At 42.0% G+C, this 24,834-nt stretch overlaps 1 protein-coding gene and 1 long non-coding RNA gene across 7 annotated transcripts in view; one reads left to right on the forward strand and one right to left on the reverse strand.

Moving 5' to 3' along the window:
• ARID1B (AT-rich interaction domain 1B) overlaps positions 1-24,834 on the reverse strand; it is a 327,483-nt gene that overhangs the window by 175,361 nt on the left and 127,288 nt on the right. The gene's annotated exons all lie outside the window — the stretch shown is intronic.
• LOC310896607 lies at positions 1,193-23,280 on the forward strand. The gene is made up of 2 exons (XR_014581664.1): positions 1,193-5,271; positions 8,303-23,280. It is a non-coding gene; the product is annotated as an uncharacterized lncRNA (long non-coding RNA).

Consider the following 24,834-nt stretch of genomic DNA (forward strand, 5'->3'; position numbering starts at 1 on the left):
TCCTGGGAAGTAAACTAATGCTAATCAATAGATCTGACTCAGTGAAAAGCCTTGGACTGATAAAAGAAGGCATCAAACATGAAGACAGATCATTACCTCCTCTAGCAGCTGTCTATCATTTACAGCAAGGTGCAGAACTGTTTCTTAAAACATCACTTTAACTCAGTTCAAACTGAAACACCATTTCAAAAGCAAGCTCTGTGGGTTCAGTGCCACTATTTTACTAAAATTGGTCAGATCCCATTTTGCAATTGCCAGAAACCATTGTTATTAACACTGCTCAAAATACTTCCACAAAGGCTGTTTTAAGTCTCCACAGAGAGACATTTGGATATCCCCTTTAAAGTCAGGTACTTTAAAGGTAAAATATATATATATATATAAATCTGTAAAAAGGCAGAGAGATTTTTGCTGTATAAAAGGCCGTAGTCAAAGCTGATCAAGTTTTCTCCCTTTGCTCTATATAACAGGTGTTAACAGAGGCAGCAGTTAACCCTTGAGCCCAAACTCATTCCTGATAGAAGTATTTGCTTCAATGGCCTTTCAGGAGCACAGATTATCTTGGCTCCCACTGTGACTAACAGCCTATCAGTGGAATATTTCAGATATTTAAAATTTGTATTAAGCAGTGAAAAGAGCTATATTAACATTCGGAAGCAAGGAAAAAGGCCTGTATGAAACCCTACCTTTTTTACAAAAGGCTTCTTTATGTGCCAAAGTCATAGTGAAAGCTGGAAGAGCACGGTATTAAAGTAAGGTTCATAACTAGCTTGGAAAACAGTACCAATAAGTCTAATAATCACGTTTAACACAGCCTTCCCACCTGCAGGAAGGCTTTTGGTAACCACGTTCATTGTAACTCAAGCCTTTACATCAGTTTAAAGGCACCTTCACAGAAACAGCCAGCCCAAACTAAAATCTTGGGACATACAAATGACCTGTAGATCTCATAAGGGAAAATTTCAGATATATTTGCTTCAGATTGCAGTCGGCTTATTTCTCTGAATTCTTCCCTCTGAAAAAACATGCAAATCTCAAGACGTATCGTGACTGATTAGAACATGAACACTGGAGACCATGGGCGTTCAACACGTACTTCATGAAATACAGGCCGCGTTCTTCCAGATGCTCATACAGCGAAGGTACTCCATGTTTTTCCAAGGTCGGGTATTTTTAACACCCACCCCCCCCCCCCCCCCCCCCCAAAGCCTGGGTGTTAGAACATTACACTAGGTCCCTAAAACTAGGTCACCAGGCGCAGCCCATGGCTGCTGGCATGGGAGAAGGGGATGCTGAAAGGCTCTTGGAGGAATTTAGCAGCACTCCTAGGGTGAGCAGGCGTCCGCACGAGCTCAGATCTTCCAGATGTGGGTAACGTGGGCAAATTCGTGGCAATGGTAAGTGATCTACCCTGCACACTGACCACAGGCGCAGTTGGTTTTTTATGCTTTTGCTAAAAAACAATGGCGCTGCAAGATCTGTTTTAAAGAGGAGGAGTTGCGTTTGTTTTTTTTTCAATTAAGTCTAAACACATTTTTCTTAAAACTCCTTTTAAAGAAAAAGCTGAGCTGTTTTTTGTGAAATTTTCAACATTTAAAAAAAATGATCTGTAAGCAACTTAAAAACAGGCTCTTACAATAGGAAATGTCAGACACCCTGAATATTAGGTGCTATCACGCCTGCCCATAATAATTTCCAAATTAAATTTAGATTCTGCGGTATATCTTCACCTAAACAGATTTCCATAACCACCAACCAGTAACTCTTCTTTTAATTTAGGAGTGCTGTGTTAGATGAATTTGTTCCCAGACTCAGACTGTGAGGCTAGCATCCCAAGAGACACTCCCACCTCTTCCTGGGGATAAACAAACCAGCCCTGGGAACATGAAACAAACAGCAAGAAACAGTATTTAGCTTCTATAAATTTTAATAAACTAAAACACAGGATTGAAATCTTGGTATATTTTCTTATTTACTGTTACCCTGAAGTGAAAATAAAGGAGAGGAGGGGATAGAGTATATTTTTGCACATACTTCAAATACACGAACGTACCATTTTTGCCATTCAATACGCTTCCTATCTACCCACCTTTTTTGGTTTGCTTTGCCTTTTAAACAGCCTGGCACTAGCCAAAAGTCTGCCTTTTTTTTTTTTTCTTTAATCTACACGAGGAAGGTATCTACATCGGCCTCAAAATCCTAAAAGATATTTTTCATGGTCATTCTTCAGTTTGCAAATTGGGCCATTAAAAGTAAGTTGTGCCACTGCCATTTTGATCACCACATGCAAGAAGTTAGTGCTGTTTTGTGAAACTTGTTCTGGATTCTGTCCTTAGAACTGCACAACTCTTTTACTCCCTCCCTTCCCCCGTTTTTCTAATACGGCAAACATTATTCTCTATGCTTCTGAGCACTACAGCTAAGTAAGCAACTTTTGACATTCTCGGATATTTAAATTTACAAAAGATACTGGCAATTAGGAGGGACATCTTAGCTCAGTTTACCATGGCAGCATTAATACTCGTTTCCAGCTTACTGCCGCGTTAAACGTGCATGTGAGGTATGCATTGCTGGGTGGGGGAGGACAAAGGGGAACAGAAGCGTACATTTAATAAGTACATTGGAGAGAGTGGAAGACAACAGGCAGACTATGAAGAAATTCAATATACATTGCTGGAAATGGTTTAGCGTTAGCTTTGGAAACCCAGGAATTGCTCCGTTCCGTCACATAAATGGGAAATGAGGGGGCTGCCAATGATAATTGCTTCTCTGACCTCCACCTTCCTGGGTTAAGCAGTCAAAAAGGAATATTGTGTAAATAGCGTTAGTAAGAATGTCACAAAGCTGAAGATCCCAAACTACTTCAAAGTGCACCGGGTCTCAAGTGACCCATAGTAGTTTCCCCCCTCCTCAAATGGGCTATCTCCTCCCATCTTCTGCGGGCTTAAAAACCCGGAGAGGAGCAAGCCGCCATCTCAGCCTCAGTAGCTGGGCTGTGTTTTCCTCTCGCCGTTCCCCCAGCTATCACTCCTCATTCACGCCACACGGCGGAAGGGCAAGCCTCATCTCTTTGAACTTTTCTCCACTATTTTCAAAAGAGATAGGGGCAGCGGAAAAAGAGAAGAGGGAGGGAGGAAAAGAGAGAAAGACAGAAAGGACACATCAAGGTGAGTTAGATTTCCACATCATTTATCCTACAAGAAAGCACACGCTTTAATCTACCCCGAGCCAGACACGGGCATTGTTAGGGTTGCATTTTGTCTACAAAGCTAAAGAAGCAGCGAGTGCAGCATTACGCTGCTGTGTCAGGCTAGTTCGACCAGTTTCACAAGTTTGCTGGAAAAGGAAGTGTGACATTTTCATTTAGAAGAACATGAGCAAAGCTCAGGAACATGGCTAGGCATGTTCGAGTAAATGGGACGGTGTGCTTCTGAACAGGAGGGAGCCTTGTTTTAAAACCAACCAAACATTTTAACGACCGATGACAGATTTGCCTGAACGTAAAACTTGAGCACAGCGAAACTTCGCTGAAGATAATGGGAAACAACCAAGAGAGAGGTTTCGAGAGGAAAAGAAAGGTCGTGTATCGCAGTTGCAGTCCTTCGACACGCACACAGCTCGTGGCACGCTGCTGGAGCAGGTACAGACACACGCCGTCACCCAGGAGGGATGCCCGGGCAGGGTGCCTGCCTGCCGTACCGACACCGCCTTACCCCACCGTACTCCCTTGGGTATATGGGAGAGCGCGCTCAGCACCACCTCGGCTTTCAACCCCACTGCACCCAGACAGGAGTTTCAGAAGAATTTTTGGGCGGCAGAGGGGAGGGAGGGGAAGAGGAATGCCAGGACTGAACACACTCACATGGGCTACATGTTTTAAAGAACTCCAATTACTAGAAGTTCGCCTGTTTTCAAACCCACAGTTACATTCCTAAAGCGTAGAGGTCCAGGAAGGTGCCCCACGCGCACTCACACAGCTAGCGGAGGTCCCGGAGCCCTTCAGGCAGAGCCCAGCTGTGGGACCTGCCTCCCAGAGCCCCGCTGGAGCCTGGGACAAGCTCCACGGTGTTTTAGACAGAGCCCCATGCGGGGCCTCGGAAGGGGCCAGGAGCCGTGTAATGCTCAGCAAGGCTGCTGAAGGAGCCTGAGCACGCTGTATGAACAAAGGGGTCTCCCCCTGACAGACTTTAAAACATCCGGTCCAGCCGTCTCTGCGTGGATATAGTTGTGTTCCTCGGCCTTTCGTTACTTGCTACGAACATCTGTAGGGACTGGTCTGCTTCTGCCACTGCAGAGGGCATGCACCTTCAGACGGTGTGGATGGGAAGGGGGCCTTGGCACTGGGAGCAAACGGCCCGGCTGCACACACGCGCAGGGTGACGGCTATCTGGGTTTAGGGGGGATTCAAAACCACCCTGTGGAGAAACTCGGGAAGGGGCACAGGAACCTGCTGCCCAGCCAGAACACAGCCTGGGAGGGTCAGCAGCAAGGGCTGGGATTTGTTACCCCTCCCTGGAAAAGGTACGTGCAAAGGGAAGGTCACCTCCACAGGAGGGTGAAAGAAGAAGCAAATTCTTGTGGTTTGAAAGGTGGGCCAAGAGAGCGGAGAGAAAGAAAGGACATGGGGGCGGTTCTATCTATCACCACATGAACAAAATCATTTTAAAAATAGGCTAGAAATGCCAGTTCATTTCACATGATCCTGCCATCAAGGACAGGAGTAAGAAATTCCACTCCCTCAGCCCCACGTGCTCGCAGCCAAAACGCGCTCCGTGGTTACAAATGCCGTATCTGTCACAACAGACCTCGGCCAGGCAGAGCCGAAGGGTTTCCAGTCGTGGGGCTGTCCAGTCCTGAGACACAGGCTTCCTTACTGAGGGATGGACCAACCGACCATAAACTGAGACATCTCCACATTCCTCGCAAACCAGGAAACAGTGTGAACCCAGGATTTTAGGCTTCACATCCGTTTATGAAGCTACATGTTTTAGAAGGACTGAACCGAACTGTATCGACTGGAAAAAAAGTCAGGACGCCAAGACAAACAAAACATGGTCTAAAAGCTACCCTGTTGCACAAAGACCTTTGAGCTACTGAATCCCGTCTCTCCACAATGATCTTTAAAGCCTGGACGCGAGTCAGCTGTTGGCTGTTAGCATTCATCTTTACACTTTCAACTGTTCAGACATAAAATACTATTACAGAAAGGCTGGAAGATTCCTTCATCAAGAAGTTGTTCAGATAAAATGAAAAGGATAGTGAATTCCTGAGGTAAGAACAGTTTTGTTAGGCTGCTCTCTGTAGTAGACAAGGAGACAATTTGGAATTAAAAACGGTCTTGCTCACCGTAAAACAAAGACAGCATCTGTGGGATGTTCTCATAGCTGTATAAAACCAGAAACCTCAAAGATCAAAAGACACAAACCAGCCTTTTACCTCAAAAGCCAAGAATCAGAGCAGCCAGGGTCACTATCCTGAACCTGAACTTCTGAATTACAGTGCTTAGTTTTTCTAAATACAGAACAAATTTCAATCTTCTATTTCTCTTCAGGTCCATGAAATACCTGGTTTAGCTATTTCATATGCTCCACCGTGTATGAAAATTACCTGTAGGGCAACCTAGCACTGGCGAAGTATTTACTATTTATGTGAAGGAACTCTAATGAATTATCCAAAGAGGGGTTAAAGGAGTCCAGGGGGGACAACATGTACAGACTAACTTCTGATAATGGTGTCCAGACCGTAAGTCTGACATTGCATGTGCTCCTCTGAAAACATAACAAGAGGCAAAGGCTTGGTCTCCAGCAATGAAATTGGTGTGCTCTTACTACACAGTATCACTGCAGGGGAAGAGAAAAGATTACATATAAAAATATATTTCTTCACATTTAATCCACATGACTTCCCGAAGTATAATAAATTTTAACAGTTTGGAATTCAGATGCTATAAATAACAACATAATAACCAAGGACAGCAAAAAGGATGTCAGAAGTTGACCAGCTCTGAAATACTGCATGTTGTATTATGAATGGTTTCCAAAACTATTACTGTACAGAGAGCTACTCCTAATCTGCAGAAAAATTAGACTGCTATTTTTTATGTACATCATTAGTTACAAGTGAAGCATACCTGTTTAAAAAAGTTACAGTAAAATAAACCATCTACATTAAAATTATGCCTGGCAAATGCATCAGAAGATAAATATAAATGCAAGAGGGAAGATAGTTAAGTAAGAGAAAGGACGATCTGGCACAAGCAGAGATGGAAATAAACTCCCAGTAAGATTTGCACTTAAGCTGGAAGTGAGCAAAAAGTTCCTAAGTAATGGAGCAACCTCCGAGCCAGGGTAGCGAATGCGAGGAGCTCCGTGTTCGGAGTGAGGCACGGCAACGTGCAGCGCGCACAGCCATGTGAACGGAGCCCGCGCGGTCTCACACGAGCACAGCGTGCAGGTTCCCCATCTGTCCCATGCGGAGAGGGAGCGTGTCTGACCTTGCAGAAATGAATTTTCAGGTTCAGAGTGAACGTGCAAGCATTAGCAAGTTAACTGCTTTTCTTTCCTTTCCTTCTCCTCTTCTCTCTTCTTTTTCCCTTCTTATTGGGGGTGGGAGAGGTGTTGGAAGGTTAAGAAGGGAGAGAGAAAAGCATGGGGAAAGACAAACTAAGAAAATATTTTAAGCAAACCTGACATCATGTAACCTGAATTACATGCATTATTTCATACGGTTGCCCATACTTCTACAGACAAAAGATTTTAATTTTTTTTTAAATTAATGTAAAAACGATACATACAACTTCATTCTGTTTGTCCTTCCTCAAAGGCACACTGCAGACACAAATAGATCCTGCTAAAAAGTTCTGAATGGTGAAAAGATCCGTGCTTCAGCCTCAGGCTAAAAACGAATCTGTTCCTACTGTATCGCTTTCCTGTTAAATATCAATAAACAACAGAAGTCCTCAGTGACTTCTCTGCAAGACTTGCTGTTTCTGCTTCTGTTCATCCATTTATGTTCTCTATTATATTTCAGGTTAAGCATATTTTGTTAATTATGCAGCGGTATAGGATACATCTTCCTTTCACACGTTTTTAATTAAAAAACAAACACACACAGCAATAGGTAGGTTTTTCTAGTCATTTAAGCCTTTAAGCTCAGGTCAAAGCCTGCCCAGCAAATTATGCAATTATGTTTTATTTCCCTGCACATACTTCTTCATTGCAAAAGAAAAGCTGATGATAAAACTTTTTCATATACTGCCGAGGGAGAAGCAACTACAAGGCCAAAAAAGATTGCCATGGTGGCACAGAAGTGCCCTAAACAGGAATGCTCATCTGCAGCTCATTCCGGAGTTTGGCTGTAAAAACGATCCGCGCAAACACGGGGGCCGTTGGGGTATCAAAATACGACCATAAAATATGTGACACGCACTGCCTTCTGCCTCGATGCAGACGGCGAGCGCGCTGCCGTCTCCTTATTAAAACCTGCCTTCATTACGCCGCACGTGACGGGAATCCTGGCGCAGGCAGCGCTCGGACATTATTGCCATCGCGTCACGTGGGCTGTTTGCGGCGAGGCACAAAACGATTCAATAAAAACGCCGGAATGCAAGCACCAGCAGCGGTACAACTGGGAGAGATTTCACAGATATATCTGCGAGGCCGGAGACCGCGAAGAAGAATTATCCAATATCAGAAAGAAATTGTACAGGAGTCCTCACAAGAGATGGGCAATTTATTCTCCCAAAACATGGGGAACAAATAAAATTACCTGGCAACTTCATCAACTAATACCTCACCTCCCATCTCTCGTTCATCAGCGAGCCCGTTTTCACAATGACTTCCCATGTCCCCACCTCCATTTTCACCCTCCGTTTTATTTTTTAGACAAGCTCCCGCTGCTCGATGTCCACTCCAACTCCTCTTCCCCAGATGTCCTCCCCGAAGGCCCGGCCATTCCCACCCTCCCTCCCTCGTGGAAGGGATGCCGGCGGGCTCCCTCCTGGGCCCTTCTCAGGGCTGCCCGGGCCTCCTCCAGGCGCCCATCCCTCCTCCATGCCGATCCCGCCTCCGGGAACGTCTCTGGCACACTCCTGGGAGGGCTGCTTCCAATTTTCTGTCATCTCTTGGAAAGAGATCTATGAGCCTTGGACACGGCGTTTTACACACCCAAACCGGACGCCTTGGGGAGGGCAACAGCACTAAGTCAGGAAGACCAGAGAAGTGCAGAGAAAGTAGCCGGCATTTTTAGAGAAACACATAACTGTCAAGCTGTATTTGTATAAATCTTGCACTTTTCATAACAGACTCTCCACAGAACACCGCATTTCACAGAGCACTTGAGATGTAATCCTTGGCATTGATATGTGAGGAAGAAACACTGTCAGAGCTGCTGTTCTCACTCCTGCCCCACCTTGAAGACAGAAGACAACGACAAGACAGGAACATGTACATGCACAACGGGAAGGACCGAGCAGGAGGATCTCATGCACCTCGATGAAGACATGCACCCACCACGAGCCATCAAACCACTAAAAGGGAACAGGGTACCATGTACTTTGAGGATGCTGCTTTCAGTTGTTTTCTTTATTATTTAAATAATGTCTTTCAACATTTGCAAAGCATATTAATTCTATTTAAGTGCTACATTTAAATTTCAGCACTTCTTAATTATTTGATTAATCGGACAAAAAATCTGTTATTTCCAAATTTTACCATGCCTTCCTCTTGCATCCATTTACATTAATAAAACAACAACACTGTTTTCAACTCATCATTCCTGATATTGGAATGTTTAACTAACACTAAAAATACTTCCACTGACGAAATACAAGAGCTTATATCTCAATATGAACTATGGCATTGCTTCAATAGTGCTATAATAGAGTTAACATAATGAAAACCTAGTAAAAAGACTATAAATTCACCATATGAGCCCATATGGATGTGAAAAAGGAAATCAAATGAGTTCTCCAAGCTAAAATTAGATTCAAAACAGAACAGCATCCCACAGAAATAGCACAGACCTAAAAAGTCTATATAAATTCACTATGCCAAATCCAATTTTATCTAACATTCAGTTTCATCTATCCATGTTTCCACAGTGTACTTAAGGTATTGAGAGTTTAACTGTTCATAAAAGTCTTGACTTCAGTGTAGCTACTTCAGGTAGATTTCCACATTTCAAACAAACCAGAGCCGGGCTCATTGTAGCGCTATAAAAAATGGAGTTCAGTGAATGTGATTTCATAACCTAGCTTCTGCTCTCGGATTCTGCATTGCTTGTTCCGTTTATGTTTTCTGTGCAATTGAGTCTTCCTTTCTGATGATTTCAACACAATGATTAATTTAAAATATACTTTCTGAAGAGTGGTCTCATCACAAAAAGGAGAACAAAATCCATTTATTCTCTGTCATTGTATATATATTCATCTAAATATGCTTTTAAAGCAATTCATCTGTGAAGATGAGCCACCTCTCAGTTCAAATAAAGACAGTTTTGAACATGATATTGCTTTTCTTGTAGCCCCTGCAACTTTCTGCCACAAAACTTTGGTGTAAAAAGCCTGTGACAAAGCTCTGAGCAGATTTTGTTTGGTTTTGTTTATGCTGCATCTTCCATGTCAGTTTAAATTGCTGTGTCCTGCATCTTCAAATGTGTCATGTGCACTGAAGGTCACGTCAGCCATCAACTAGGAATCAAATCAAGCAGCAGCAGCGTCCAGTGTGCTTCTGGACTACCCCAAAGGTGTTTGTTGCAACCTATCCCAATCATCAGACCGAGATTCTGTTAAACTCACGGGCACTTCCTGTGGAGGATAAAACCTATTTCTTTTCAGCTGTTTAATTACCTTGCAACTTCTGGGATTTAGTTTTTCATTCTTATTTATTTATTTTTGAGAACTCAGATACACAGCAAACCTACACACCTACTGATGCAGCTATAAGAGACGCAGTAACAGAGGACATGATTCTTCTCCTGGCTGGGGAACCATGACAGAAGACAAGGCTGTCAGTCACACTGTTCCTACAGCTTTCACGTTTATTGCTTAAATGCATGGCAATCCCATGTATATCACAAGTATATCACAATATTCAGGTCCTCTTTAATATAACAAGCAACAACTACGTCTAATGGACAACTGAAGATTTACTTTCCTCACCTACAAGGACTTAGCTTCTTAGCTCATTTGACAGCTTTTCAGCTCTTACACTGCTCTGCCAGGTGCATGCTCCCCTCATCTTTCTATTCATTTTCTCTCTTTGAGCTTTTTTATTATCTTCTGCCACATCTTCCTGATCTCAGCAATCTTCCTCTCAGACCTTCCAGACTCAACAACAGATTTTATGCACAGGAAACTAAATTTCTAGGGCAGGAATCATATCACTACTTTTGTTAAACTATCGAGCCTTGCTAGGGAAGGGAAATGCAACCAAGTGCGTGGTTTAAAACAACCACTGCACTCATAAATTCTTTGTAACAGCAGAAGTATGCCTACACCAAGAAAACAGTAGGGAAGACCACGTATAGCCTTGGTTTTTCCATGGCCATCAGTGCCACCTGGATGTCCCACCAGCTAAGCCCGTGTGATGCTGTATGCACAAAGTCGCATGATACACAGCAAGAGTTCCCCAGGCTCTGCAATTCTGAGCAACACAATACAAATTTTCTCCTCCCCATAGCTAGTGCTCCCACTGTGATAACACAGCTGTCGAAGACGACACAACATGTCGATTACAAGAAGAGACTCTGGCCTTGCGTCAGCACGACGCTGCAGGGCCGTGGAGCCAGGCCCTTGCCCAGGTTACGGGTGCCCCGTCACCACGCTCGCTTACGGGCCTGACGGGGACGCCGCAGGCCGGTGGCTGCTCCCCACGGTCCGCAGCCCCAAGGAGGGACAGGGCACCTCGGGCCCACTGCTGGGATGAACGGATGAGAGGAGCGCCGAGCCAGCCAGTGCCATCATCAGCCTGGAGAAGAGGAGGCTCAGGGGCGACCTTATCGCTCTCTACAGTTACCTTAAAGGAGGCTGTAAAGAGGTGGGGGTTGGTCTGTTCTCCCACGTGCCTGGTGACAGGACGAGGGGGAATGGGCTAAAGTTGCGACAGGGGAGTTTTAGGTTGGATGTTAGGAAGTACTTCTTTACCGAAAGGGTTATTAAGCATTGGAATGGGCTGCCCAGGGAGGTGGTGGAGTCACCATCCCTGGAGGTCTTTAAAAGACGTTTAGATGTAGAGCTTAGCGATATGGTTTAGTGGAGTACTTAGTGTTAGGTCGGAGGTTGGACTCGATGATCTTGAGGTCTCTTCCAACCTAGAAATCTGTGATACTGTGATACTGTGATCATGACAAGAGCGTGGCCCTGACAGGCGGGCACCCACTGGCAATGCCCCACGTCGGCCTGCCGCAGTGGGAGAGACCGTGAACTGCAGAGATCACCTCAGAGCACAAAGCATTGTTGGTCTCTCCTCTCCTGTCTATAGATATGAAAGATGTTGAAAAAATTGAGTACCCCAGCTCTTCCCAGCAGAAGATGGCATTTGCTCTGTCAGACACCATTCATGGGACCTACAAGCCACGAAATATTCGCTTACCCAGAATTATGTGGTATTTTACCTGAGACAAAGTGTTGCAACAAGACTGAAAACACTGACATTTTTTATTGTTGTGATTTGTATTCATGAAACTTCAAAATCCTTTAGAATCACAGAAATATAAAATTGCCTAAAAAAGGAAAATACCTATTTACTGCCAGGAAATAATAACTTTCCTAGTGGCTATGCCACACTGAAGTACATGCTACACTTATGCGGAGCAGTACAAAAAAGACATATCACATCTCCTTGAGAAACTCTCTTAACACACCGGTATATAGCCACCTAAAAGCCCAGTGGAGTCAATGTCAACCTTTGCATTATTTCAAGGGATGCTGTACCAGACGCTAGACATCAAAACAGAGTTTCTCTCATATTGCATCTCACAAACCTACAGGTCCTTCCTGTTTTCCATGAACACAAATGTGAACAATATTTAAAAGAAATGCTAGTTTGCCAGCCTGGTATATAAAATTCACATTTTTAATCCCCCTCTCACTTTGTGAACAAGGGTGACAAAAAGACATTTTCCAGCCTAACTAAAGCTGCTTCACTGTTGAAGAAAAAAATCTTGCAACTCAAGAAAAGCAGCCTACCTTTCAGTAAACAAACTATATACAATTTTATTTACACAAGTTACATTTGTGCACCGTGGGGAATATCAACTTTAGTTTGAATTTCCATAGATAAATTTATATTGGAACTCAAAATCAACCTTATAACAACCAAGAAATCTCTACATCAGCATTCTTTATTTCTGCCCCCAAAGATCCCCAAAATCTAGTTCTACATCAGTCAATGCAACTTCAGACTAATTTCACAACCTCCTTAGCTTGAAAACATTTATTGTATTGAAAAATTCAAAATATAACATTACTAGAAATAGAATGCTACTCAGAAGTACTGCAACAGAACTCGTCTGAACTTTCACTGAGTCAAGGTCTAGAATAGTTTATAAGTTTATCCTGCTCAAATCAATACTTTACTTACATTTAAACAGTGATTTCTGTAGTCTAATATAAGTACATGTTGAGAACAATTTTCTCATGATGCATTTTTACAAAAATTAAATAACTCTTCAATATATTGAAAACAAGACTATGAATTTACTTAGGCAGTGTCCAACTCCCCAGAACAAAACTAACCAGTACCTACTTCTAAAGACAAATCTACATTGCTTCAGGAAATTACATAAAAATTTATACAAAAAAAACTTACCAAGTATCTCCTGAAAATTAAAACCTATTTCACATTATGAACAAAATCAAGGTAAAGGAATAAGTAATTTATTGTAATTTCAAGTCTCAGGCCAGAAAGAGCAAAATTCCTTATGGTATGTTCATAATCAAAAGCAACAACTCAAAAGAGAGATTTTAATAGATCTGTAACGTGCCCATGCAACATGCGTATTTATTTAAATTGTGCTCTATTGTGCTTAAATATTGCGAAGTTCGAATCAGCATTTGAATCTTTCTTGTGCTGATGAAAGCCAGTTCGGGCACAAACACACACACACAGACATGTAAAGCATATGTAAACAACATCTGAAAATACTGTACTTGTACAAAGTCTTTCAAAAGTTGTTTTCAACAAAATAAAGCATTCATCACATAAAAACTCAAACCTAAAATTTGAACTGTGGCATTCTCCCCAAACTTTGCATTACCTCATTGCTTTGAACATGGATACTTTATATCAGAAAATACAAATATGGGGTTCTTTCAAGGCACTTTTGTGCTTTGTTATTCACTGAGGGAATTTGTTTTAAAGACTTAATTATCTGAAAAAAATTCTAAGGAGTCAAACACTTGACCAGATGAAGAAGGTAAACAGTGATTAGGATTCCACAGTTACACTTGTGGTACTTCATCAGTAAACCTGAACCCCATGTTTTATAAACAGTTATAATGTGTGTCATTTATAAACGCAGTTTCTGACATGTGATCGAGCTCAATGCCTAAATGATTTCTGAAGAAATGTGTCATCTGTAAATCTCAGTCATTCTCTTTTTTACTATTATTATTTATTTCTAGAACATAGAGGAATTTTTGAATACTGTTAAGCAAATAACTTCAAATGGAAGAGTTTTTTGGGGGTGTTTTTTTGTTGCTGTTTTGGGGGACAAGAGATTGTAAGTGCTGGAGACTGCTGTACATCCACATTACATGCCACGCAATGTTTGTTTGTAGTACACTGACCTAGTTAAGTGTGACGGCAACCCTATGAAACTCAGCCAACAAATTCAACAGAGGAGGAACGCACAGCTTTCATGAGGAAAGAACGGAGCAACAACAAAAAAGTAGCTCTCAGCCACTGACACATCAAACATCCAGAATTGACCAACACAGTTGCATCACTTACAGTGCTCAAAGTCCAGATGCGCTCTAATTCTTACTTGTTACAGAGGCCTTAATTAGTGCTGACAGACAATAGCTCACAGTGAAGGCTGCAGATAGCTGGTTGAGTCTACTTCAAAGGCAAACCCACAGAAAGAAACGCAAAAACCACAGAAGACAGTTTTGGCAAATACTGGGGCAGCTATCCAAACAGAGCAAAGCAGGTGCAAGTAAGGCAACCAGTTTAAAGACGGAGCTCAATCCATTTTTGAAGAGGCCTATGTCATCTAGCTGCCTACAGTGGTCCTTTGTTTCCATTGCTCTTCTGCTACAACAGCTAGTTCAACGTGTCCAAACATGATGTCCTCATGCCTGAGTGTCTAAATGGATCAAAATGGGCTTTTTGTGTCATTTTAAGTAATAGACTAAGCTCGTGGAAGATCAGAAGGAGAAAAGGAAGAGAAATGACAGATAATGAAATTTCTTTAGGCAGCACTAAAGCTGCTCTGTTCTGCGGCAACTTCATCAGATGTTCCACCACAACCGAACCCCTACAAGAAACGAGCAGTGTCAGCACACTGATGCTCTCTCTCATGCTGTAAGCACTGTGGCTTATAACTACAGCTATATAAGAGAATCTACACATATCATCAGCAAAAATAAAACCCAAAAAACCATAGGTGAAGAATATCTGATATGAAGACAATATGAAAATGCAAACATATCATCAGATATTCAACCACAATTGCAATGGATCAGCTCGACCAACAGAAAAGACGATGACTGGGCAAATATAGGAGAAATGAGGCTGAGTTTCGTTCCCAGAAAATTTGGAACAATACCGAACAGTGCTGAGGGGCACTGTCCTGAGGCACCAGGATGTTGCTGCTGTATCGAGGCAGTTAACCTAATGTGAAGAAGTTTTATGTGCAGACATATCCTTTGTAACAAACACTTTCCCAGCTACTTGAAATACTGTGGCAATCCCAAAGCTTGCTAAAACCAGGAAAAGCAAGCATATAGATTGCTTTACAGAAAAATTAAAATACAAACTCATGTCGGAGGTAAACTTTTTGCCAACAGTATTCTAACGCATCTAAACCAGCTGCCACTGACATCAACATCTGATTGACATTAATGCAGAATAGGTGCTGTGCTGTATTTGGTGCAGAAAGCACTTCTCTCTTTGCCTATTGAACAGACAATTAGAAGCCACCTCATGAGGTTCCAGTGTCCGGTCCTGGAAAGAGAAGCGTGGGCACACGAGTGTCTATGCGACATGAGTCTTTCACTCTTGTCTCACACCTGTCTGAGGGCTACTGGTGGCATTGGTGCTGGTGCAGTGCACCAAGGGTGACCACAGATTGGGAGCCCATCACAAGTTTGTGCCCTTGCTTGCCTCATGGTAAGTTGGCGTGTCTGTACGTAGGAGCAGGGAGCACACAGATGCTGAAAAGGCCACACTGCCGTGCCACAAGTGTCCTCAGCTGCTGCACGCTGCTCACTGCATTGCCTAGTTATACCAACAACAGAACTGTGGTCAAAAAATCTGTTTTAAGATTTGTTTATTCAAAAGAAGGTATCAATGCAGAGAACAGATGGGGAGAAAAGAGAAAAAAATAGAGGAGGCGTGAGATAAGCCAAAAGTAACACCAGCAATTACTTAATAAAAATGGAGTAAAATATGATGAGAGAAAAAAAAAAGAAAAAGCAAGGTGCACCAAAAAAAAGTATGGTTTTGCTTTCCAATGCAGATGTTTAGGATTTACAATCAATATGGTTCGCTTTTTCATGCTATAAAATGCATATACAATTATGCCCAAGATGTGTGTAAATGTTTAAATATTAAAACAAAACAGATATTCTGGATGTTTGATGTTTGTTTTTGGAGAGAAAAAAAAATCTATTTTACAAGGATCTAAGCACTAAAGTGAAATTAACATAAAACAAACAAACCAGTGTAATAAAATAAAAAGCTCAAAACCAAAAGTTAACCAAGGTCGTTAATGTCAGTTAAGTGGAAAAGATCCACGTTAGCCAATGTTTAAATATCAATTAAATGGGAGAAGACTGCCTTGCAATTACACTTCAAAGATTTATTTCTGCTTCTTCTAGGGTTTATATTGTCCTCGCATACATAGGCATGGTTCCTTACATTCCTGAAGTTTAAATTTCCTTATATAAATTGTCACAACTCAAATTTCAGATTTCTTCCTTCTTGGTGCCATTTATTTCTCTAAATAGTTAGAAAAACACAAGCAGTGATCTGCCAGTCCTACCTCTTCCTATGGTAAATCTGTAACTAGCGAAACCTTATGCTGAACAGGAGACAAAGCTCTTGCCTACCTCTTCACTCTAAAAATATCCCAACGATTAAAATCTTGAAAAACAAAAGATACAGCATACATCAACACAAATTCACAATGTTTTGCTGACAACAAAAAGGGTCATTGCATGAATGGAAATGGAAGCCAGAAGAAAAATATAATTAATAAGATTTTTTTGGTGCCCTATCTCTCAGTGATACTGCCTGAATGGAACTTACATATAGCTATAGTCTAAAAACATGGAGACTAAGAATTGCAAGGCTACATGGGTTACATTCAGCTCTTAGAAACCTTTTTAGCTGCACAGGAAAACCAACTGTCAGAACACCCTTCAACAGCATTGTTCCTTCCCCTGTCTTGAAAAATTAAAATTTAGAGAACAAGTAAAATGTACCAAACTACAGGAAATGAAATTCAAATGTTGGCCACTGCACGATGCCCACAAAATATTCACATGGCAAAATGTCAGATCGAACAAGTGCTCAGAGAATATACAAACAGATGATAAACCAATGAAAACAGCAGTTTCTGGTGTTGTTTTTTCGTTTTGTTTTTCTCTAGTTTTCATTGCAAACCCTGCCTTTCTTTTTCCTGCCTAAGGGAAGCGAAGTCGGTCCAGCTATTCTAGGTAAATTGGCCTTATGGGCCCCATACACATCAGATGGTGTCAGAGCTCTTCTCTAGGAAAAGGACACAGCACAGAAGGACTGCCTTCAGTGAAATGAAAGTGACTACAATACTTTTCTTTCAAGAAGTCAATACAGAAAAACGGACTTCACTAGCAGTCCTGGCCTTTCACCTTTCTGTATCCATAAACAAGTTCAACAGCCAAGTTGCTTACACTGCCAATGGAAACATGGATCGTGCTTAAGACTTCCCCTTCCCCTTTTCCTGTTGGTCCTTAGAGTAGGAGGTTTAGTTTTTTTTCTTGGCTCTTCCAAACATTATCATCTGAACAAGTACGTTTTAAAAGAGATGATTACCTAATTTGATTTTATTGATTCCTTTCCTGGAACAGGAAGGTTCAAATTTGTCCAATACAGTCAGAGAAGCAACCCAATTTAGCAAAGTTGTTCTTTAGCTCCTGCTTGGTTCACTTTCATAGACACTACTACCCTGCTGAGCAAGGCAGGATGTTTATGCAATCTGTATTTCAAGGTGAGGAGGATTATTTAGGCAGCACCGAGCTTGCAAATGTCAAGGCAGGGATTCCTGATACACTTAGGAGACACTACATAACTCTTCAGCTCACATCAGCTCTTCAGTCCCTCAAACTGTAATCTGTGGTCAGCTAAATGTAAACCATATGCACTGGAAACATCTTTCAAGATACAATTTCTCCCAGAGTACTGGCTAGAAGAGCATTTTACATGAAAGCATATTCCTCGCTCAAGAACTGTATGTTGCAAAGAATTCAGTTCCTGAAGTCAGTAGAAACTATTTCAGGTTCCTCTCAGTAACACTGCGACAAAGGCACCGAGTCTTCACATGAAACACCAACTCAGAAAGTCCATCAGTAAGTGACCAGAAAAACATGCCTTGAGTTAGCGAATAGTGTAATGCTTGTCCAAAAGGCAAACAGTAATAGTGCTAATAAATGAGTTCTCTACTAACAGGAAAGAAAAGAAACTCCTTGTGAATTCACCACCAGAAACAATCAGGCTCGTAACTCTCTCAGCCATCGAAGTAACCAGCTCAACATCCAGTCCCCTCAGTAACATATACTAGAAATCATCTGATGGAGGTCTACAGCACTTGTGTAAAGATAAGCACCTTGAAGATAAGGACCACATATGTAGGGGAGGGTAGAATTAGAGTAGTCCCACCTACCACCCATCAGAAGACATCAAAAGATGTGCAGACAGATGTATGTTCCCAGGACTGATCCCTGCAAACACACGCTAGCCGAGCTTTATTGCTTGTGCCAGACACTTCAGAAACGAGTTTAATGATTTCAAGCTTTGAAGAAAAATACCAGCTTTGCAAGATTTTGGGAACAATATTACCAGCCTAAGAAGAGGACAGAGGGTAAGTATCCACAGTACAGAGATACTAAAAGCCTTCTTCCAGACCCCACTAATAAGGAGAGAGAAGATAGAAATGCAGAACAAGGAGCTTGAACAGGCCACAGGCCTTTCTAGAAAGAAACGACAGTGTTTCTCTGTGGCATGGATCTTGTCAAGAACCTGCTCCTGCGGGGGCTCTCCATGGGCCGCAGCCTCCTCCAGGCCACATCCACCTGCTCCACCGGGGGCTCCTCCACGGGCTGCAGCGTGGAGATCTGCTCCGTGTGGGACCCATGGGCTGCAGGGGGACAGCCTGCTCCACCAGGGGCCTCTCCTCAGGCCGCAGGGGAACTGCTGCTGCCTGCCTGGAGCACCTCCTGCCCTCCTGCTGCACTGACCTTGGGGGCTGCAGGGCTGGGTCTCACTCCTCTCTTCCAGCTGCTGTACCAAGTTCCTCTACCTCATTCTTTAATTTATAGACAGCCTTGCTCCTCGACCCTCCACCATCAGTCTAAAATTTAAATGAAAGGCCAGGATGGTCTAGGGATGTTCTCAGTTTCCAATGACGCAGAAAATGAAATCAAATTAACAAAAAAAAAAAAAAAGAAAAAAGAAAAATAAAGACCAATAGCATTTATTTATCTTTTAGAACAGCAGCTTCCTATTGTGTCTTTTTACACAAATTATTTCCCTTTCATGGATTTGGTCAGTGATACCTGAATGGTTGCAGTGCCCAGCTTTTTGAATGCAACCTGAAAAACTAGGTTAGCCCAGAAAGTGAATTCCATCTGTCCTGGTTGTCATCAGTAAAAGATACCTATTCACTTCCTTTCAAGCATATGATCTAGTACTCACTCTAAAATAGGATTTTAAAGACTCCTCTTATCGGCTTTTAGCCTTACTTCAGTAAGCAGAAAATACACTATTTCAAGTTAGTGCTATACTGAAATTAGAAAATTGAGAATTTTTTTTCCTCAGAGGAAGAAGAGGTACAGATGATACAGGAGGTCAATCCACCAACTGATGTGGAGAGAATCCAAATACTTTGCAGTCACAATACCACGTACCATGAGCACTTGCAAGAACCACATAGCGTGCAACTTTGGGAGGGGAAAAAGGGCACTAAATGATTATTATAGCCTGTTTTTGATACTGAGTAGATAGAAGATTCTGCCCATGAAAACAAACAACACTGCTTTGAACAGATTAATTTTAAAATCTATTTTGCATTACAATTGAATTATTTCAGAAATTTGCTCATTTCACTGGAAGCAGGGAATTAAATTTGAAAAAAATTTCATACCTTCATGAACAGTTAAAACAAATTTTGCCCAGATGTACTTTTTTTCTTTTTTCTACTAGATGTATTTATTCACAAAGTTTCCAGGATGCTTGTGTTACTTAAACGAGCCTACCAAAACAACAATGGTTCAGCTTGCACTAGAACGGTGTTATTCCCTTCAATACCTACAGTGTACCTTCAGTACAAATCTTTGGAAACCGAAACATCTTCGGTCTCAGTTAATGGTCAGGACACGACAAGATCAGTAGTCCATGCCACACAGTAAATGCAACAAGTGTTTTTTTCTAGTTAAAAAATCCAAGGTAATATAAATGGCACATGATATTTTGTCTCTCAGTAGATTAGGATGATGTAAACTCTGCAACACTTCCATGCTACTTGCACATCCAGACAAGTTCTTAGAAACCTAAAGCAGTATAGACAGCACTCTACTGTTTTTACACTTTCCAAGATTTTGGGAGGAGTCAACGTTGCTATCTGTGCAACTGAAACCAAGGATTTCACTTGTCAGTATGCCCGGTTATAAAAATCAAGACTGGGTGAGCAGGAAATTAAAATGCATGCAAGTAAAACAAAGCGGCGTTATCAGTTCTTCAATAAACTGCTCTTCAGAGAAGATGTGGTCATGCCTGTGAGAGGAGGAAGCAGGGCACAGTCCATCTCACAGCCTCACGAGGGTTTACCACAGCGGTAGCTCTGCAGAGTGGCTTAGGCCCCAATGCAGAAGAGCAGGCTTCCCAAACCCCCAGCCCACAGACTGCAGAAAATATGCCAGGGAAAGGAGAAAAGCTAACCAGAATAGATGGAGGATCTCAAACCGAATTAGCACCACCAAATACCTCACGTTTCGGCAGCCCTCCTGGAGCAGCTTCATTGCCTTCTTCACGTCTGAGGTCTCGGCCCTGCACAGCACGCCCTAATCCTCGCCGCAGCCCTCCACCGAGCGCACCGACTGCCACCGGCTGAAGCGCAGTTTCCCTTAGACAATGAGCAGTAAGCACCTCGTTGCCTTGCCCAAATTATAATTGCGTAGTTAGAAGGTCCAACAATTATTTTAAAACAAATGGGGAGCAATAGTGTTTGAGTACTGCGAGACTGCAGGGCAACTACCATTAACGTGCTTTAGCTAATGAATTTATCAAGCAACATTACTGGTTTGACTCAGATTTTATGGCAATTACAGGCTGTATTACAGAATTGTCAAATCAACAGAACAGCTATTTTATCCCCCAAACATTCTCCGTTTTGGAACACGTCTTTTAGTGCTCATTATTTACTTCTTGTCTCTTTAAAAGCACAGAACGTGTATATTCACTTTCTGCTATTCTACTCATTTAATGTAGACTGAAACTCAACCTAATTCTTCACAGCTGTAGGTTCCCAAGAAAACCTCGAGTATGACAAAATAAAGTCCAATTCCTAGCTACTATAAACTGACTTTTGCTCATGTGAACTAAACAACTACTGACATATGAGTTAATATGAGCATACCAAACTTTATTTAGGAAAGAGAAATGGGCTATTATAATTGTATTTGATTCCCATTCACTTACCAGATCCACTCCAGAAAATGAAATAAACCATGCCAAAAGACATTAATTCTCTTCAATATATCAAAAGTACTTTACAGAAGCAGTGTAAAGAGAAATAGCTATTGTTCTTATTTTATTTCCAATCCCCTTATGCTACTTGCTGTTATGAGGATCAAATTCAAATACACCAAGTAGCTATTCTGAGTGTTTGCAGCCCTAGTGAAACAGAATATGAGCACATAGCAGCTACATCCTAACTTGCCTGCCTGCCATCCACCCGTCATTTGGATGGGTAATTTCTCCCCTCGGGACCATATGCAGTGCTTAAAGCTGAGTCAGTTTGCCGTATGGCATTATACTATAAAAGCAACGAGACTTTGCTGGAATCTGACCTAGGAGGGTAAAGGCTTCTACATAGTTGGCTCAGTAGTCGCTAGACATGTTAAAGAAACAAACAACAAAAAAGATTTTAAATGTAATCCACTTTTTTTTTTTAACATGGCATTTTTCCTACCGTATACAAGCTTTACACCGTTAGAAAGCAGGGTTCTGAGCATTACTCTTATTATCTACACTCATTTGCACACCAGAAATGAAAAAATATAGAATGCAAAAATAATTACGTTACTTTAAATTACAGATCTACAACTGCATTATAGATCCACTAAATATTATATCTACTGAATTCATATATATATATATATAGTCTTATAATTTGCACTTTTCATCTCTATCTTCCCTTTCTTCTCAAACATTTTATAAGAATAATTTGGAAAAAAATGGACATCAAAGGCTTCTAATAAATGGTGGTGGATGCAGGCTACTAGCATGTTAGATATGTTTATTAATATTCTCCCAACTTATTTTTGTTTTACTGCAGCTACCTATTTCAGCTTTCTACTGAGTAGTGGGAAAGTAATTATTTCAGACTGCTGTAGACAGAATCACTGCTTCGTTACCTGTGACTTTCTCGAGCGCGATACAATAAAAGCAAGCCGAGAAAGAAAAATAATGCATGAGCAGGAGGGTTCCTTTTCATGCCTACTCTTGATTTGTTTTCCCTCACAAATGCTGCTAACATTGTTTAAGATCAACAGAAACAAAAATATGAGGAACAACCCTAAAGCCTTTACAGATGCTGGCATTTCTGATGACATGCATTTCCCTGCCTGCCTAAGCAGCACAGTATTAGTTTACCATCACTTCAGACATCACAGGCAGCAATCGCTCGCTAAGATGATTACGGTAAAAGGCCATACATCATTATCAAATCTTTCTGGCCCCTTCTGTTATGAAAGTTTTACTACGTACATGAGAAAAGGAAGAGAGCAGCATTATAATGTACGCGTTAACGCAGACCTCCGCTACGTCTCCACAGTTCAGACAACTGGAGCTCAGGAGGGTTCCAGCCAAAATGGAACATGTGCGCGTAGTGCAACCCACTGGCCTTGACCACGGGTATTAAAATATTCATATCTCCTTTCAATGTCACTTGCATACAAACAGCTTTTCCTCCTCCTTTGAAACATTAACCTCTGCTCTCCCAGGTGATACCAACTGGTCACAGCATTAGCGCTGCCTTCCCCTACAAAACCACCGCTGAGCTAGAAAGGCAAGCACCTGTCAGGCACTGGCTCCTGCCTCCTCGGGACTCAGATACCCATTAATTACAGCCTCCCCGCTCCACCAGGAGATGGGCCAAAAGGGTGTCTGTGTGTGTGCGGGCGAGCGTAAAGGTCTGCCCGGGAACAAAAGGGAGGCTGCGTTTCGGCCCCCAGCCCCGGCCCTGCTGCTGCCGCTCCCTCTCCCCGCCAGCCTGCCACGTACGCTGATCATAAAGGCTCCTTACGAAACTTCATTCTTTTCACCCATTGTTTTATTTTAAAACGCAAGGCTCCGTAATGCCTCCTTTGCGACACACTAAGGAAAATGAATAATAAGCTGAGGATTCATATGGCTTTATTATTACAGGGCTTTATAAGATAAAACACCCAGAAGAGTTAAAACAAAACAAGAAACCTCCTACTGTAGTCAGTCAAGTGTTTTGATTATGGAGTTATCCAGATTATGTATTTATCTTTTTAGCATACAACAGACAGAACTATATTCGCAGGAGTTTAAAGCCCAGAAAGATGTTTACTCATAAACTCAAACTGGGGGGGGGGGGGGGGACACGACTAAACCAGCACATGATCAAACCAACGTGCCACCCCCAGCCAGGTATTATCAGCCCCTAAACGAACAGCAGAATTTTGTAAGACGGATGCCCATCGGGAAATCAAATCTATATTAGGCCGGAAAAATACGGTTGAAAAATATTTACTAAGAAAATTGCGGCCAAAGCGTAACTTCAGTTGAGGCAGCAACTCGGTGAAGGCAGACGGGAAGGACATGTCCTGTCCAGTGCTTTCACCACCACTGCCCACGAAAAGGGCCACCAGGAGCATCCCTTCGGCATTTTGCTTTTTCTTGAGCGTAATTGTCGCCGTGATGGATGCATCAGAAACACGCATAAACCAATTTTCCGATCGGGAACGCGGCGCTCTCCCAAGCCACGCAGCAGGCCAATTGCTAAGCTGGAAGCAGCACTCAGGTTGGTAGGACCATTAGCCAGAGCTCTCCTGCTATAAAAGCCTGCAAATAAACGTAGACTAAAATAAACAGCAAGTCAGATGTTTTATCTGGGGATGTTACCTCATTAAAGGCTATATATGCCAACTCCAATTCAATTTGAAGTAACCTTACGAGGGAAGACATCTCTCCCCCCCCCCCCAAACAGAATTAGATCCACTTGATCATTTTAATTATATCACATTGCTCTTTTCAAAAGAGTACTGTGAGCCTTTATAGGTTGCTGTGTTCCCCTTTGAAATTAACAAATTAGGCTTGGTAATTAGAGAGTCAAAATGGTGCGGTACATAGTTTGGGAGTGACAAGGGATTTAATACTGTTTCGTTTTAAGCAGTTTTCGATGTTTAAAGGTAAAATACTATCACTAATCATGTACGTTCCCATTTTCCACCTACACTGATTAATATCTACGCAGTGCACCGAGATAAATTTCTTAGCATCTTAATTAAGAACATTTCGAGACAGATTCCTCCAAGTTCTGTTCATTCGAAATGATGCTGTAAATATCTTTTAAATGTTATTTACCAGAAGAAAAAACTTCCAGGGTATAATACTAACTACTAATTTATCCCAGAAACGAGAAATTACTATTTTTCTCCTTAATAGGCCTGCTGTCAAATTTTAAGATGTCACTGAAGTCTGATACATCAATTCAGGAATATGGCTGAGTCACCCTTCCTTCTGAGAACAGGTCTGTGCATTTGCTCATTGTCAAACAAACTCGAGTAATTTACATTACAGTAGGCATCGCTTAAGATTATGCTGCAAGCCCTGAATTGACGATGATTAGCCCCACTGCCTCTGCAGAAGGACTGCCATGATACTGACTGATGTCCAGTTTTGCTGGACAATACCAGTATCGGATCTGAGCAAAGCATGTCAAAATAAATCTAGGGGGGAACACAGGCCTGAGAGGCCGTAAGAGGGCATTTATAGCATTGTTTCTTTCATCTCAGGCTCTCAAGCCTCGTTACATACACAACAACTCATGGGTACTTAATTACTTTCATATGATACACAGTGAAAAACCTCAGCGATCTTGGTCACCAAACAGGGCACAAAGAATTGCAGTGGAAAAACCAGAAAATGGAATTAAAGAAACCCAGAT

This window comes from Anser anser (assembly GCF_964211835.1).
Source record: "Anser anser genome assembly, chromosome: 3".
Lineage (NCBI taxonomy): Eukaryota > Metazoa > Chordata > Aves > Anseriformes > Anatidae > Anser > Anser anser.